The 19371-nt window shown below is 33.6% G+C and overlaps 1 protein-coding gene and 1 non-coding gene across 2 annotated transcripts in view; one reads left to right on the forward strand and one right to left on the reverse strand.

The window, feature by feature from the left end:
• Positions 1 to 19371, reverse strand: part of GPC5 (glypican 5) — a 1350080-nt gene that overhangs the window by 768451 nt on the left and 562258 nt on the right. The window lies entirely within an intron of this gene.
• LOC121477204 lies at positions 11885 to 11988 on the forward strand. Its single transcript, XR_005984135.1, has one exon. It is a non-coding gene; the product is annotated as a U6 spliceosomal RNA (small nuclear RNA).

Raw genomic sequence — 19371 nt, forward strand, 5'->3', positions numbered from 1 at the left:
TCTAAGGAAACTTGTTCTAGAAAGTTTGAACAATTTTTCAAATCATTTAAATAATGTTAAACATATCTATTCCATAACAACAACAAAATAGTCAAGTTGCATGTGGTTGTGGATATTCATAGAGGTATGAGGACTATCTCATTATTAAAGACCATTTTTATTTTTATTTTTTAAAGACCATTTTTAGATATAAATCACAGACTCTGAAGAATGTCTTGATTCCCTAGGTACTTTTTTTTTTATTTACCAAAATTGACAATTTTTTTCTCTCTCACTTCTTAGGAAGTAACACAGGGCTTATTTAAAAATGTGCAATTAATGCAGACATGTAAAGAGTAGAAAATGAAGATAATCTACCAGACTCATCTTAACAATAACCACTTATAATATTTTGGTGTATACTCATATATGTATGGGTGTAAATATGTACACATGTGGCTATGTATATATATCTCCAATATGTGAGAGTACTTGTGCACGTGGTCAAGGGAGAAATACATACGTAAATAGAGAGATATCAAAGCTAATAGGCATTCTATTTTTTAAACTATTTTTGTTTTTGAAGTTAGACAACTTCTAGAACTTAATATAGCAACCAGAAACGCTAGAATTATTTCCATATTTTCACATTTCTGAAATAACATCTGTGTACATATAAACATTCATCACAATCAACTACACATGTTGCTTGGAGTTCTCTCCTCCACCTGCCGTGTTACGTTGAACACATTGACGTGTATTTGCATACTATTTGGGAATTTAATATTTGTTATGTTGGATTTCTTCAGTTCTTAGAACATGCAGCTTGGAAATACACATTTTGTTTTCTTGCAACTGAATGGTGCACACATACCAGCAGTAAAGGATTACAGTTAGTCGGTCCTGAGCTTGCATTCTTAACAATCCTTATAAATACTCCCCTTCATATTAACACTACCTTCTGTTCTAATCCAGTTTCAATAGGGTATGCTTAGGAATTCAAACCATAGTGCTTCCTCATTTAAATAGATAACTTGCCACTCAAAAACTGACCTTAAAGTTTGATGTTAGAAATGGAGCCAGTAGTTCTGAATATTATAAATAACAGACTGGATTTTTTGCAAAACAATAATGGGACATTTAAAACAACAGAAAGATTTGGCTCTTATGATGTTTCCCAATAGTGATTACAAATAATCTTCTCTTTCTTTTCTATATTTGAACGGCATATTACATTTCACACATCCTTTACCTGCTGTCAGAACCCGAATGAATATTGCTAAGGGAAAAAGCTTACCTAGTACGGTGTTTGTAAATGTCAACTAGCCAACAGATATTTGGAAGCCTATGGATGTTCACCTTTCTACATTTGCTCAAAGCCATCTGGAATTAATGTTCTCCTCTTTCTCCTCTTCTTACCTCAAAAAAAAAAAAATCTCCTTATGTAGAAGTTGACACTAAGCATATTAAATAAGCTGGTATTTAGCCCTCTTGCACTGAAGCAGGAATTACACATGCATGTGAAAAAAAAAAAAGAAGGAAACATTTTTATAGTAATCTGTACACTTGCTGTCAAGTTATCCTTTGATATATCTGCAATTTTCCAGTGAAACACATCTTGTTTATTCAGGAATAGAAGCAAGCTCTTGCATGTCTACCAGGATTCATTTGCTGCTTAAGAAATTCTAAAACAAATCACATGTCCCACAAACCAAGTCTGCTTGTTTTCATTTTATTTTCTCAGCCTGATTACTCAACATTTCGTGGAAATGAGTAATTTGAAAGATGATCCTAAAAACTGCATAGCGTTGCCCAACCCTCTCTGGTTAATTTTCCTCTGAGGCCTCAAGACTGTGAAGTAGGGAAATGGAAAATGAAGAATTGGCCCTGTTAACTCTGAAAACTCTACTCTGGATAAGTGGCTTGTACATGGTGCAAGGAAACCAATGGATAAGTAATGGGTAAGTAACACCTTGGAGGGAGCTTTGGCCTTCTTTGGGTTCCATTCATCTTTTCTATCTCTTCTGTTTCCTTTCTTGTATTTGTTTTATCAAAACCCAATGTAACAAAATCTGGGCAAGTCATCAAAGTCTTCACACGTTTCAGCCATATCCATACCCAATTCCACCATCTAATATTAATGTAGTAAATATTACCAAACCCCTTCTTGGTACAAGTCACTTTATGGGGTCAATTAGACACAGAGTAATTAGTGTAGTGCATGATCAGATTAGCATATGGCAGTCCTTAGCTTCTTACAGAGTAACATTTTCTATTTTCTTTTCTTTCTTCTTCTTTTTTTTTTTTTTGTTTTTGTTTTCTATTTTCAAGTCCTTGAGTATTCTGTCCTTCCCAGGTCCCAGACTTTTCAAATTGACCTACCCATTTTCTTCCCTTAAGCTTCTGCCTTCACTTTTCCAATTTATTTCTGTTCTACAAAAATTTCCCCCCAAAAGAAAAATTAATCTTCCACTAAGAGTGTGATATTTTTTTAGCTAATTACTTCAAGTTCAAACTCTTCAGCCCATACTTAAAATCTTGTCTTTTCACCTCTTGCATATTCAGTTACTGATATTCAAAAATGATCATATAGCTATATCTTATAGATTATTCACTATAAATGATAGGGTAAATATGCAAAATGCCAAACATCTTAAAAAATAACTAGCTTACACTAGTACCTTCAAAATTGCAATTAATAAAGTGTATACTTTTAATGTATTTTGAACATCTATATATCAGGAACCAAACTTGTTAGCTGGAAACATAAAAGAGATCACGGATCTGGTCAACTGACCCAATGTACAATTTTTAAAATGTAAATTTGATTTATTCTTGATAAATTATTTCTCAAAAAATAATCCATTAATAAAGGATATTGTCAGGAAAGTAAAACTTGTTTGGGGCCTTTTAGGAGCCAACACATCTGTTTGATTTAAACCTAGGAGATATAGAATGATAAAAAGAAATTAGGTTGTAGCTAAATATTCACAAATATAAAGTTATTCTCTATTGGTTTAGTGTGCTCATTTACACACGAATATTCAGCTTTAGGAATTTAGGGACTCATTAACTTTGCTAAACATGGAATTTAGCTTTTTTTTAAAGCTAATTATTTCTTTACTATTTTTATATCCAAGTACAGTCTTCTTATTACTCACAAAGGACAAATCTTTACCAATCCCCATCCCTCCAGTCAGGGAAATAATTTCATTTAAACATCCCTGGAAAGCAATTATTTATGTGCTCCACAGAAACTGGGGTAAACTTTTTATAGTCCCATTTATTTTGTGGAGATTAGAGATTACTTATGAAATAATATAACTCATAACTATTTGGTTACTACATAAACAGAAAAATAGAGCAAAAGTAAATTCCAATCACATATCAGAAATATCTTGTTATAATTTAACTGACCTTTCAGTTGCCTTCAAAGTGTTATTTTGATCTTTAACAATATCATGGATTTGAGAGGCTCTACATTCTCTGCATCATCAAAATTTTATGAACGAAAATTATTAACACAATTGAGAATTGCTTTGATCGCCGTTCCTGTAAGATGTTCTCTGAATAGATTGTTTTAAATCTATGATAAACACTGTAATATATTTGAAGAAACCCTTCTTGAGGCATCTTCCCTACCTGACACTATGTGTTCTATCTTTCAGCAATGTACAGCAGTTATTTTCCTGTAATTTCTTAGCAGAGTTGTCTCTGGGGCCTCTTTAAAATTTCCAAGCTTCTCACATTTCAAGTTTCTCTAGAGTAGTGTTTCTCAACCTTGGCTGGAAGTCCTGATGTCCACCTGCATCTCAGACCAATTACATCAAAAACTCCAGGGGTGGAACCCTGACATCAGTAATTTTTAAAACTCCCAGGTGGTTCCAATGTGCAGTCATGGTTGAAAAACACAATTTAGAGTGAGAAATGACCTCAGGCTATCCACAAGTTTTCTATTAATAGCCTAAGATATTACAAGTGGCAAAATGGCATCAGTGAACATGTATGGTTATAAAATAGAGCTATTTGTTTTGTTCCAATTCTGCTGAGTTATTTTTGTGAAACCTCTGTGTCTATGTCCCTGTAATTTGAAGTTTGAGCCATTAAACTCTGATGAAGAATCTTTGCTAAATTTAGACCAGAGCTAGAGTATGATTTTTTTTTCCTGATTTAAAAATGGCAGCTCTCAGTAAAATTTGACTATTGAATTATTTCCTAAAAAATCAATTTTGAACAAAAGTGTCACTCTTAAATAATTAAAATTTTAATGATTTTCAGATAAGTAATAAGCTGTAAATGCCATTTATTTAGATCAATTTATTAATGCATAGAATTCCTAAGAGCACCTCTCTCATTAGTAGTTTCTTAATATGAAGTCTTATGTATCAAACTGCTTATGCTAACATTTATGGTATCTGAAACTGTTTCATGTAATATCGTTAATGTTTTTAGCTTTCTAGTCAGGGAAAATTTCTCACTCTAATAATTAAAAAAAAAAAAATCATGTTTTTGTTTTGAACTCACCTTTAAATTTCAGCTCCAAGCTCTTTTAACTTGTTTATTTTAAATTTGCTGCAGAATTAATTTTCTAACCTCTCAGTTTATTGTTCAGTAATGTCTCTCTCAGGCCCAAACATGGTAGGAATAATAAAACACCTTTCATTCATCAGTAATAAAGAAATTTTTTCTTAAAAGGTTTCACTTTATGTTTTATCCTTACCACAGCCTTTTTATTAGGCAACAAGATGATTTGATTTGGTTTCAAAATGATTTGAAACCATTTTGTCATGTTGTGTAATGGGACCTAGCAAACTGACATTTGAAATTAAACAAAACAAAATAAAACAAAACTTTAATTCGGAAATTTTAGTTACTATGGAATAAAATTTATAAGAATGTTATTATTAATGATGTAAACCCAACTGTTTTGGAGATTACAGTGAATCTCATGATATTTAACAAGTATTATGACATTTAAGCATTAATCAACCTAAGAAATTTATTTCAAAAAAGAGCCTTTGGTCCCAGATTGCTGCTATAATGCAAAATTTTTAAAGTAAACCGCACTTTCCCTGCCAGTTCATGAAATGGCAGCATGGAGGCAGGGCAAAATATCATCTCAAATAGGCCATCTTTCTGAATCTGCTTTCCAAAGTAGAAGTGATCCACTCTTTTGTTATTTCTCCTTCCTGTAAATATTTATATTAAAGACGTTCTACCCCTAACAACAAATTTTCTTGGCTTCCTCCCCATACTTGTGGGTGATAATTTGACTGGACTCACAATTGCACCTGAACCAAGTAGGGGTCACACTTGGCTTTCAATAAATGTTTGCAGAATGAATGATGAGGGATGTGGACTACATAGATTTAGCATTTCTTAAAACACATCAAATTGTTTAAGATTTGTGCATTTCACTGCATGTAAATTGTACTTTAACTACAAAGAATAAAAGCAATGTTTTCATTCCCCTTGGATGCTTTCAGAATCATTCAGCAACCCATTATAGAATTGGAGAGTTTCTCCTTCATCACAAATAGGTTAATGCATCTTGATAATCCACATTGTTCTCTGGACTCAGAAGTTTACTATTTTAAAAATCAAACACATCCACAAATTTGCCCACCAATGTGGATATTCAAATAATGTACAAACACACAAGTCAAATTCAAGGAAGATGTCTTAAATACTAACAGCTTCATTGAAATAAAATTGAAGTTTTTTATAGTAATTATTTTGTAGGATTAGGCATATAACTACACCAAAACATGAAAACATTCTTTTATAGTCAGACTTTGTATAAAAGAAACACTCTCATTTACTTTTACAGATGTTTGAAAAATTTTAGTTATATAAAAGTAATCAAATATAAAAATTGGATATGGACAAAACAAATACAAACGAGCATTATTAAGACATTATTTAATCAGTACCATCAATAGGTCCTAAAAAGTATTTAAGTACATTACTTACAAGTGAAAATCTACCACTTTATTATCAGTTATTCAGTCAACAGTTATTTTTTTTTTAATTTGTTTATTTATTTATGATAGTCACACACAGAGAGAGAGAGAGAGAGAGAGAGAGAGAGAGAGAGGCAGAGACACAGGCAGAGGGAGAAGCAGGCTCCCTGCAGGGAGCCCGACGTGGGATTCGATCCCGGGTCTCCAGGATCGCGCCCTGGGCCAAAGGCAGGCGCCAAACCACTGAGCCACCCAGGGATCCCCTCAGTCAACAGTTATTAAGAACAAAATGCTCTACAGAATGGCCAGAGTATAAACCACAATCCATAAACAACAAAAAAATGTAATTTTTCCTTTCCTAATCATTTTATCCTTCTTTGTTTGACTTCATTATTGATCTCTAAGAAATAAGAAAGCATGTAAAGTGAAAAAAATTAAAACATAAATTCAAAAGCATGGTTTCACCAACATCAAAACTTGAAAATATGTTAAGAAATAATGATACATTCTTACTGTTCTTAGCAACATAGAATAGATACTAGCAATAAAAAAGACCTCAGAGTCTAGAGTATTGTTTGTTTAAGAACTTTCCTCCTTAATGAAAGAGTATGCAACATATCATATGAACAAATGAAAAGAATTAAAAGTAGGTGATTGTCCAAAGCCTTACCTGTTGGCTATTTTTCACTTTTAGTGATAGATAGGGATATCTATAGAAAACTAAGACCAGAAAAAAAAAAAAAAGTACTTCTTACTGACACAGCAAAAATGTCCCATTCCCCAAGAGGGTATAACTGTCCTTTGGTCACAGAGTTAGTTCATAGCAGAGCATATTGAATAGATTTGCTTAAGTTGTATGTTTTTATCTAATTATAAAGAAAAGTAGAATTCCTATATTATATTAGAACTATAGGAGTGATTATTAACTTTTAAAATTTAACTTCGTGAATTGATTTTATTCCCTTCAAATAAAAATAGTACTATTTTGCATTGCAGTTTGAATTTTTTTCCAATGTGTGCTTAAAATTGTTGCATATGAAAATCATCGTATCTTTTAGTATTGCTTATGTACTTTGCAAATGAAATGTCTAAAGCAAATTCTATAACTCAATTTCTGGTTTTGTTGTAAACCAAACACTACTTAATAGCTTAGCATACCTGATTTGACTTGGCATTTTCAAAACTGATTTATTGCACTCTAAAAAACCTGTTAGTTCTAATCTTGCAAATGCAATAGGTTCTTCTTGCCATGATAATTATTATGCAGCTGATAGGTATGTTATGTCTTCCCTCAGTTTATATAATTATGATTTATCATCCATTTCCAAAAGAAATCACATCTCCAAAGCAATAGGTTCTGCTATGTCCTATTGACTAAAGTGCTTGCATTATCTGAAGAGCAGCCTGGTTAAAAAGACGGACCAATACAAACTCAACTCACCCTATTCCAAGCCCTGAAGTAATTCCTGGGGAGAAACAGATAAAGTCTTTTATGCTTTGCAATGGGTCTGGTCAATGTCTTAGAATTTAAACACAACCTAGAGTTTACAGTTTGCTTCTACTGCTTACAAATAGCTGCAATCAATAGGCTACACAAGACTGACTTCTCAAATATTTAAAAAAATATGCCAAATAATTAGGTAGGGCTGGTTTACAATTTAAGGTATCCTTAGGATATGACATAGCACAATTCTTCTTTTTAAATAATTTCCATTCTCAAATTGTAATTAATTCTTTTAAAATTGACAATGGCACCTTGACAAGCATTGTTTATAATTATGTTTTGCTTTTTTAAATCTGAAGTCCAGTGACTTCTGTTCATTCACAATAAAATTGTATCACTCTGCCATCCTAGATGGCTCCTTAATAGCCATGTGAGAAAGTTCTTATATATGTGCCTCTTTTTCGGTATTATAAAGTAACAAAAAAGACCTTTGAGAATTCTGTATTTGTTCTCCTATTGAGGACCCAAACTGAGTTACAGTTAAAGAGGTTCTAGAAAAATATCGAAGTATTTTTTCTCTGAGTTTTCTCTTAAGTGGCAAAAAGTAAAGCAATGGAGAATCCAGTTAAAGAAAGCCATCATTCTTTATACTCCATTTGAGGATAAAGAAATAATTTTAGGATAGCTAAAATTATTTTAATATTTGCTTCAAATTTTAAAGATAGAATGAATTAGATTCAACACAAAGGGCAACTACTATTACTACAATAACTACACTTGAGTCAGTAATTCATGTATTTATATTTACATGAAAATCTATCAGTTCTTTCTTATTTTACTATTGCAGGTATCTTGGATTCTTATAAAGGGCAGTATATGATAGAATTGGGGAATATATATTAGGCCTGAAAAATCACTCAAGAATTATTTTCTTCTCTCAATTGATCTATCAATCTATTAATCTATCAATCTATTCACTATCTACTGATAGCAAATATATTCATAATTTTAAAATGATGAAATCCCTCCAAAAATGAAATCCAATAAAATGTGAAAGTGGGCAACTTATAACAACTTTACTTATTAAATAAGTCTTTATATCTTTATGCAAAAGTGAGTCCCACCACTAAGGGAATATGTTTTATACATGCTTCAGAAGCTAACAAATTTATATTTAAGAAGTATTTATCTAAATATTATTTATAACAATGTAAATATGAAAGTATCTTAACAATCTATCATAGCTACATGAATGAAAGTCACCTTTATAAATTAAAAGTACACAGTAGTTATAAAAGACATTATACACTGACATGGAAAAATCTCAACCATATATTTTTGTGTGAATAAAGAAAGTTATAAGCAAAAACATATATAGTATATGTCCTTTTGTATAAAAACAATATTACAACATATGCAATCAGAGAGAGATGTGTATACAAATGCCTTTAACTTATAAGCAAGAGTTGCCTTTGGGGAGCTTGATTTGTACTGATGTTTATTTTCTTCTTTTTAACCAAAGTAGTTAAAGCATTGACGACCTTTTTACAATGACTTTGAATCTTCTTTCCAGATGTACCTCATTATTGAGACTATTTTTGTGATCTTCTCATCTGAGGCATTTTAAGATGATATAAATGTGAACATATTCTGAGAAATTATAGGCAAATAATAAGTATTCCTTGCATGATTAGTCCTTACTCCTTAATTCAGAATAGTAAAGGAGTAGACTCAGTTTTTTTTTAAAACATATGCACCAAAAGTCAAGTGTTCTTACATAAAATGTAAGGTTTTATGAGAAGGGAATAAAAAAATTCAAAGGTTCATGATGAGCAAAATTGAAGAGAGGCTAGGTAACTAGAAAACATAATAGAGCACAAGAAATTGCAGTCTCAAGAGTCTGGGGATTTTTAACTGGCATAACAGAAGACCTGAAAATTTGTTTCCATCCATGCAATGAAAAAAGAATAAAAATCTAAAAATTCAAGCTAAAGTAAACTATGGACTGTTGGTGATGATGACATTTCAATATAGGCTCATTAGTTGTAACGACTGTGCTATTTGGTGCTGGATGTCGTTAGTGGAGGAGGCTGTGCATGCTGGGAGACAGAGGATGTAAGGAAACTCTCTTTACTTTTCATTCAATTTTTTATGTGAACCTAAAACAGATCTAAATAATAAAGTTTAAAAATAAAAAAATAAAGATCCTCTGCTAACTGCTGATACCAATGTAGTAGATGTCTTCTGGCCATCCTAAAAGACCCTAACCAAGATTCACTCATCATAATGGAGGGAGTGGTTCAAGGCAGGGATAATGGAAACTGTGAATCTCTTGATGCTCAAACATGAAATCCTTTGGCATCATTTCTCTTCCATTCAGTTTGATAAAGTCAGTCACAGAGCTAGCCCAGGTTTAGAGAAAGAGGCCATGGACTTCCCACTTAATGGGAAGAATGGGAAAGAATTAATGGTCAAATTTTAATCAATCATGGGAAGAGATCTCAATAGAGTACTTGGCAAAAGCTTCAATTTATATTAGGTAATTGAGGTTAATCAAATTAGAAACTGTTTTATTAGATTTGATCTAGTACTATACCTCTTCATCTGAGTTGGAAAGGGTATGGACTCAAAAAAATTGTCATCATTTTAGAACAATAAAGTAGCTAAATTGCCATATTTTATGTCTTAAAAACTACATAAGTTATGGTAATGTAATAAAGAAACAAGCAAATGAAAAATAGCAACTCAAAATTCATGCATCATTCAAATTTAATTTGCATGGAATGGAATCACTAGCTTTTTTAAAATTAAAAATATTGTTATATATTGAGGTGCGTGGGTTGCTCAGACAGGTAGGCATCTGACTCATGATTTCAGCTCAGGTCATGATCTCAGCACTATGAGATGAAGCCTTACATTTGGGCTTTGTGCTCAGCAGGGAATCTGCTTGAGATTCTCTCTTCCTTTCCCCTTCCCTTCCCCTCACTTGCAATCTCTCTCTCTCTCTCTCTCAAATAAATAAATAAATAAATAAATAAATAAATAAATAAATAAATCTTTTAAAATATTATATAGTTACATAAAAGTATATTCAAGGAACATTAATTCTTATTATATTTGGTGCAGAATATATTTTCCAAACTTACAGATAAAGGTTTGTACAAGGAATGATAAAAATAGAAAACAATAATACTGTAGTAAAGAGAATAAAGCTTCCCCTCTCTTCACAGATTTCCGTACTCTAATCCCCAAAACCCATGAGTATATTACCTCACATGGCAAAAACAGACTTTGCAAATGTGATTGAGAATTTTGAAATGAAGGGATCCCTGAGTGGCTCAGTGGTTCAGTGCCTGCCTTTGGCCCAGGGTGCGACCCTGGAGTCCCGGGATTGAGTCCCACATCGGGCTCCTGCCATGGAGCCTGCTTCTCACTCCTCCTGTGTCTCTGCCTCTCTCTCTCTCTCTCTCTCATGAATAAATAAGTGAATAAATATTAATAAATAAAAGAATTTTGAAATGATAAGATTAACCTGGGATTATCTACATGGATGCAATGTAGACTACTCCTGTACGAGTCTTTATAAGCATGTGGGTAAAAAGGTAGGAGTCCAAGAGTCGGAGGACTGTGATAATGGAAGGGGAGTTTGGATTGTTAGGAACAAAAGAATGCAGGTAGCCTCTAGAAGTTGGTGAAGGCTGCAACAGATTCTTTCCTAGAGACTACAGAAGGAACACAGCCTTTAATGGTACCTCCAGAAGACCTATTTCAGATTTCTGGCCTCCAGAACTGTAACACTGTAATAAGCCACTAGATTTGCACTACTTTGTTACAGCAGAAATTGAAAGCTTACAAAACTATCAAAAATTTAAAAATGGAAGTTATAATTATTTCCCTTAAATGATAGCTACAACGAATAAATCATTTAGAAAAATTTTTAAACTAATTTGTATGGTACGATACTTAACTACATTGTTGTTATCCAGTGAAGTCATCTAGGATTTAGGAACTGTGATTTTTAAGTAATAAAGGTGGTTGAAGGCATGTAAAATATGCTTTGGAAAATATAGGTCAAAAATAAATAATTCATTTTGGGAGCATATTAATAAACCAACTTTCACACTTTGGAAACATACAGATACTCAATGGCAAATTAAATGTAACTATATACAAATATACCCGTGTACAATCAACCTATGTATAAATAAATATATTTTAAATAAGTATAACCTGAATAAATAAAATAAAATGTAATTCCAACCAATGCATTAAGACATGGAAGAAATCTCTAATTTGTGAGTTCAGGGTTCTCTCCCATCTGATAGTTTGGCAACTTCTAATTTGTGTGTGTGTGGGGGTGTATGTGTGTGCAAGTGTGCTCCTTCTGTTCGTCTAAACAACTGGTATCCACAAGAGAACTTAGGGAAGGAATGAGAAGGAAAACAAGCATTTCTTTGTGGATCTATAGAATTAATTTTCCATTAAAAGAAAAATGTGAGTGCTCACTTCCACAGCACATATAGTAAAATTGGAACTATACAGAGATTAGCATGACCCCTCCGCAAGGATGACATGCAGATTTGTGAGGTGTTCCATGGTTTAAAAAAAAAAAAGAGAAAAAGAAAAATGCTAATTGAACGTGTCATAATTTTATCATCTTCATATATGAGAAATCTAAAAACATTTCATTTCATTACAATAAAATGGAGAAAGAACAAATATGCATAGCCAAGAAATGTAAGACCTAATCAGTTTCCATCATAAACTAACTGGCCATCACTGGGCCTATTTCTACATGTGATAAAACAGAATGTCTCATATGCCCAGTGTCATCAGCCTGCCACTGTTCTGTTTCCCATCTTAATTAGAACGAGAGCTCCAATATATTATGTATTTTCAATTTATGCTAATGAGCAAGGTCACTTTCCTCCTGAAAGTCTTTTTAATTCTCTACAGTTGACAGAATTCAAATCAAGCTTGTTAACTCATCTTTGTAAGTTCCTTCCTTCCTTTTATTTTCAGTTCTCCAAATATTTTTGTTAAGATCAAAAGGCACAGCCAGGATCCATGATCTTAGCTTCTCCTAGCCTGGCCTACCTCATCCATTTCAGCCCAAGCCTCTTTGATAAGATGTTCAGAGAATACTGGTATAAAATGTGGATGCTTCCCGGACCTTAACTGCTTAGGAGGCATTTCTGAGAATGTAGAATAAACCTTTTTGCAATGTGGACTACATTTGTACACGTGCCACTTACCTGCCATGACTTAGGACAATATACGGACCCTGTGGAGTCTTGCTTTACTGATCTGTAAAAGTAGGAGAGTGTTGGTGCCATTGACCCCACAGGGACGTTGTGTAAATATAGAGACACAGCATTTGTACAGTGCTTGACACAGTTTCAGACATGAAGATACTTAAATATCAGCTATTCCTATAGTTATTTTAACAACAAACTATTCCTATAATTATTGTAAAAAAGGAGCTATAATCAGCAAGGAGATGTAAGAGGGTCTTTGTTCTTCTAGAATAGAAAAAGAGATACATTAGCGGTCAAGGTAGAAATCTAGGAAAATATAGTTTACTTATGCCAAGTTATTTTAGCATAGGACCTAAAACGTTTATCTTTGGCTTCAGATGTATCTGCTCAACCACAAGAATCAGAAGTGAGAAGGATAAATTCATTTCAGCATTCCCCATTTGGCTATAACTGTGTGGTACTTGAGTTCTCTCTGAACCAGTTGTAACACCTACTGCATATCTCATTAGTTAACGAGTTGAATAAGATCTTTGACACAGATCAAAGATCATTCATTTATAAAATAAAATAAAGTAAAATAAAATAAAATAAACTGGAAGGAAAATGGAGATGCCTGCTCTACCACAGCCCCAGGGTAGGACTTCAGCTTGCATTAGGGAAGTCTGAGAGTTACAGCGATTAGTAGAAGTAAAGATTGAGTGAGTGATACAGGGCAAAGGGCATGATGCTCTTGTGGGCTGAGCCACATAAGAAGAAAGAGAAAATGCCCCCTGATTCTGCAAAGGGAATGTAACCTGGGTGGGTTGTTACCTGTTCTTCATTTGCTGCCTCAGTGTCAGCACACCTTTGATGAAGCACAACCTGGTGGTCTGGCTTTGCTCCCTTACTTCCCCCTAAATCCTCAGTGAGACCTGAGGCGTTCTAGATACCCAATCGTGAGTAAATGTTCTTGCACATAATTATAGTATTCATGAGTATACGTGAGGAGTAAGTTTAAAGCAAATATACATTCACTTTCTAGCAAAACGCAATGCCTCCTTCCATCTTCTACATGGGAGTGAGGACTTTGTCACAAATGTGGATCGTGACCTGGAGAGATGCTAATTATCTCCTAAAACTGCTGCAATGTCCTCTTTTGAGCCACACCAGTGTGCTTGCCATGATCTATTTGGATATGCTCCTGCCTCAGAGCCTTTGCAATTCCTTTGGCTTGAGTTGCTGCTCTCCTAGATAGTGTATGGCTAACTCTTTCAAATACCACTTGCTCAGTAAGGCCTCTCCTGATGACCTTACAGAAAATTGGAACCTCTAGCTTCCTTGACCTTCCATATTTTTTAGTCTATAATACAGGCCACTTTATATATATATAATATATATATATAATATATATACAAATGTATATATAATATATATATACATGATATATATTATATATATGTATACTTAGGTAGGTGTTTTTCTCTCCCCAAAGGCAGAAACATGTATTTTGTGCCGACAAAACCAAAAACAGAGTCTGGCATATTGTAGGTATGCATTACATATTCATGAAATAAATACTTATTAATGAATTAGCATTCAGGATGTTTTTTGGTCAACCAAAAAAATCTAAATAGCATTCATTTCAAAATTGCTTGGTGCAGTGGAAAAGCAAGAAGCCAATTTGTTGTTTTCCATATTAAATTAGTTAAAATATTTAAATTTTTGATAACTCATGGAATTTTCTTTGGCTTTTTGGAAAATTCACTAATCCAGACTATTTTGTGACCAATCAAACCAAAACTTGGTTCGCTCAATTCTATCTATATATATTAATCGAGATAAAGTTTACATTTCTAATTTTGTTATAAATGTTTAAGTTATCACTTATGAACCTCACAATTTTAAGACTATAAACTCTTTAATAATCAATTACCACATCTAATTAGTTCACAATCATTGAAATATACATTTGGGACTAGAGCTCATTTCAAATCTCAAAATACAAAGTCACTTAATTCAGAACTCCATCTGTGCCTCAGTCTCTGGAGTCTGACAAATAGTCTCCAAATTGTCTTCTGAGTTTTCATCAAAACAAGACACCAGTTTGGAATCTATTTTAACATTGCTTGCACTATATGGGGACTCACATTGCATCTGCTTTGATTTTTCTCTAATGAAAGTTCCTAGTTGTTCTGTGTCAGAAAGGATGTAAGTATTCCCTAGAAATAGTGCTGTTATTTAGAATGCAACAATAGAGAAAATCGAAGCCCCAGATCTTATATTTCCTATTCATAAAATTGTAATTGGCCTTTTTATGTCTGTGCTACCCTGAGACACAGGGAATTAATTTTATGTCCATGAACATATATAGGATACCCATAAAACTCAGAATAGTTCAAATTCTCATCCCCAAAAAAGAATTAGAAATAAAATCAAAGCATATTTTTCTTTAATCTTGGGGATTCTGTATAGTTTAATGTTACCTCTTGAGATGATATTAAATTGCAGTTATTGTAAATAATGGGCAAAGGAAGAACTACAGTATAATGTTTGCAATAGCATTGTAAATAGAGAACAAATCCCCACCAAATTTACATTCACTTGCAGGATGAAACAGACTCCTTGAAGATATCAAATGTGTATACTCTCCTTTGTCATAGTTGCTATGGGTACAAGCCTTGTTAGCTCCTTGGGTTCAAAGTCTGGCTTCACTACTCTATATAACCTAGGTATGGCTTAGACTTGCTAACATATGGCAAATCTCATTTTATTCCTATCAATAGGGATAAAAATGCCTATGTCAACACCTGGGGAGGAATGAGGCCTTTGTAAATTAATATACTTAAAATACCAGATGATTTCTGATTCACAATAAATGCTCAATCAATTGGTGCCAACACTACGGCCAAAATACACATAATAATTATTAGCTCACAAAGAGGTGATAGTTCCAAAGGCAGAAAGCTGCCTTGTCATTTGTCAGAACTAAGAAAAGCAAGTACACACTCTGCCAAAAGGACAAAAGTAAGTCTTGGCACTCGTGTGTGTGTGTGTGTGTGTGTTGGGGGGGGGGGCGGTATTTTTTCTTAATGCACAAAATCAGGATTTATTCAGCACTTGAATGACAATACACACACACACAAGCAGACACCCAAAATAACTTATGGTTTTTAAGATATGTATTCTGTTCTTTTCATTCCTCCATCCATAAATGAAATCTACAATGTACAAGAATTCTCTAAAGGAATGCAAAAATATTAGAGTAATATACAATTTCTTTATTGATACAGATTCACATATAGCAATAAAGTCTGTACATATTCCAGATATGTAGCTATAAATGTCTTTTTTTTTTACAAATAAGATGACAACAATCTGAATAACATATAAAAAAACAAAGAAGAAAGGAGGAACAATAAAGGAACCAAACAAGAAAGAAGAGAAAGAAGAAATGGTGGAGAGGGAAAGAGGGAGGGAGGGAGAATAGGAACCCCTAGCCCTAACCCTAACCCTAACCCTAACCCTAACCCTAACCCTAACCCTAAGGTGCATCAGCTCTCTTACACCAGCCCTATCAGGAATCTTCTCTTTCCATACCTTCTTATCACATGTATGGTCTGGAGGAGAGTGGTCTTGAAGCAGTGGAACAGACTTTTCATCACTTTTCCTGGTAATTTTTCTGTGAGAGGGACTCTATCTTCTGTCTTACCTTCACTTTGATATCCTGATGCCAGTCAAGGCTGAAACTAAAAGATTCCATCCTAACAATCTCTTTCACATCATTAGCCTAAGAGGCTGCAGTCACTAATGTAAAAGTGGCTTTACATCTTTCCGGGTCTCCATCATCTCTGTAGAACTAAAGAACCATGATGCCGCAGAACCATGCTGTTCATAGTGCGGACTCCAGGCAGGCTGGCTGGGCATCACCAGGGACCTGCTTAGAAATGTAGAATCTCATTCTCACCTCCAACAAATGCTGAAGCAGAATCTGTACTCTACCAAGTGTCCTAGGAGATTCATACGCATATTAAACTTTGAGAAGCACGGCAATAAAGGGTTATTAATAATGATGGTCTTAATTCTCAAACTGTGCTCCTTAAAAAATCAGTATCTTCCAAATGTGTTCTACAAAAATTAGTTCTATAATCAAATGTATTTTTAAAATATGGAATTAAATAAAGTCAAGCAAATTTCCTTTCGACGGACTTCATGGAGCCACTGTTATCCTCCAACATGTGCAGTAAAAATGGCATGCACGGTATTTCTGCAAACTATTCAACCATGAAGCTGTGTTTTCTTTGAATGATCCTTTAAATGTTTCTGAAAACACTGGGTTTTGGATAGCACAGTTTGGAAATAGGTGTCATAATTTGCACAGGAATGGTTAAATCATATTTCACAAAATCCACTAGAACATTAAGGAAAATGAGATTTAAAATTAAATATTGGATAAATTATTTATGTGAAATATCAAATTCTCTGAATATCAAATTAAAAAATAGGTGATGTTTGCTTCTGCTTCCCCACTACTGTTTCCAGGCCCATTACCTCCCCTCTGCGTGCTGGAGTCAAGGGACTTGGCATGGATCCATCGCAACTGAATCTCAACATTTTTCTGTATGTTCAGTCTCCTCTGACCCCTTTTCAAAGTAAGAGTCCTCATTATGTTCCTCCTAAGGTAGATGCCACCTTTACAATCTGTTAAAGCCATCCTCTGATAGGTAGTATCTGAAGTTGTCTAAATATGCTATTCCTGTTTGTTTTTTAATAGAGAAGATCTAGGCTTTTTTTTTTTTTTTTAAAGATCATTTATTTATTTATTTATTTATTAGAGACACACAGAGAGAGGCAGAGACACAGGCTGAGGGAGAAGCAGGCTTCCTGCAAGGAGCCCAATGTGGGACTCGATCCCTGATCCTGGGATCATGCCCCGGGCCAAAGGCAACCGCTCAACTGCTGAGCCACACAGGCATCCCAGATCTAGGCTTTAAATTGCCTTTCCCAATGTCAAAAAATAAAAATAAAAAATAGAATGTTACAATTGTTGTTATAATTAAAATATACCTACCTAAAATCATCTCTACGAATACTACACGCATGAACTCTGCTAGACAGCTGGAATTAAGAACAGCCATATACTAAGAAATCACCTAACTTGCAAATATAAACACGTTAGTAATGTTCCTCATTTCCTATTATAATCTTACTTTCAACAGGGGCCCCATGTTTCTTTCTCATTTATTTCATTCTTATAAGCCTTTTAATTTTTTTCTATCGTTTTCCATATTCAGGGAAGACAAGTTTTACAAATATGAAGAATTTTACAGCTAGTCTTCTCTCCTTTCCCCTTAGAGCTTATCATGGACAATTCATATTAAAAAAAATGCAAGCTACCACTGAATTGGTTTTCAAATTCTTCCAGACATAATCTTTTCTGGCTAAAAAAAAAATCTCATTTTAAACTCCTTTTTCTTTTCACTTCTATCATAAAAATGGAGGCTGGCTGCTCTTCTTTTTTTTTTACATTTTTTGGTCATAATAAAATAAAGTTAATTAAGATTTCAATCTAGTTTTATCTAGCACCAAAAATTGTAATTATTCCATTTTATTCGATACTGCCTTTAGAGGCAATTATGGCTATAACACTACAAAATATTATTTTATATATTAGTAGTCTAACTCAGTTTGGACTATATCCCCACCCAGCATTTCATAAAGGAATCATTAATCATCATTACAGTGAATTCCCCCAAGAAAACAACTAAGCAGAATTGAGAATATGCAAAAAAGTTCAATGGAACATAAACACCTGTAATTCCTGCTTCCCTTGTGGCTTTTTATTTGGAGCTTAGATTTTAAAGCAAAGCTAGTTTACGCTTTCCCCATCTTTATTTATTCAACAAATATTCATTTAATGCATATTAAATGCAAGCCTCTGTTCCAGACTTTGGGGATTTAGGAAAAATTTTTAAAAATAAACATACATTATAAGGTCAGGTAATGATAAGTGCTAAAAGGAAAATTAAAGCCATTTAAACAAGCAGAAAATGACTTGGATATGGGAGCAGGGGTTTGTTTTCCTGGGCCATGAAAAATAATAGAAAATAAATAATATGTAGATCAACATGTAGATATAGATATATAGATATATTCAGTCAGCTGTATATTAGGTATATATTTTTTATCAGATTATCCCAATTATACTGTCAATTTAGGTAAAAATCACTGCTTTTAGTTGTTCTCAAAATGATTATCAATGATACACATCTCTATGAATTTTTTGTATGGCCTATGTTTTTCAGGCCATACCAAAACTTCTCTCGAAATTTGCTAAAAATCTGCATAGTTATTTTCATTTGACAGGATACGAGAAGAAAAAAGAAACTTCATCTCAGTCATATAGAAATAAATTTATTCCAACTAAACTGTATTTCAATTATGCTAGCAATTATCATGGTGTTGCTTTGTGTTTTCTTTTTTTTTAAGATTTATTTATTTATTTATTTATTTATTTATTTATTTATTTATGATAGACATACAGAGAGAGAGAGAGGCAGAGACACAGGCAGAGGGAGAAGCAGGCTCCATGCCGGGAGCCCGACTCGAGACTTGATCCAGGGACCTCAGGACAGTGCCCCGGGCCAAAGGCAGGAGCCAAACCACTGAGCCACCCAGGGATCCCCTTGGATCACCCAGAAATATATGGCATGATTTTTTTGTCATTTACTTTGTCAATATAATCACCAAC

Source organism: Vulpes lagopus, chromosome 16, assembly GCF_018345385.1.
Source record: "Vulpes lagopus strain Blue_001 chromosome 16, ASM1834538v1, whole genome shotgun sequence".
Taxonomy (NCBI): Eukaryota; Metazoa; Chordata; class Mammalia; order Carnivora; family Canidae; genus Vulpes; species Vulpes lagopus.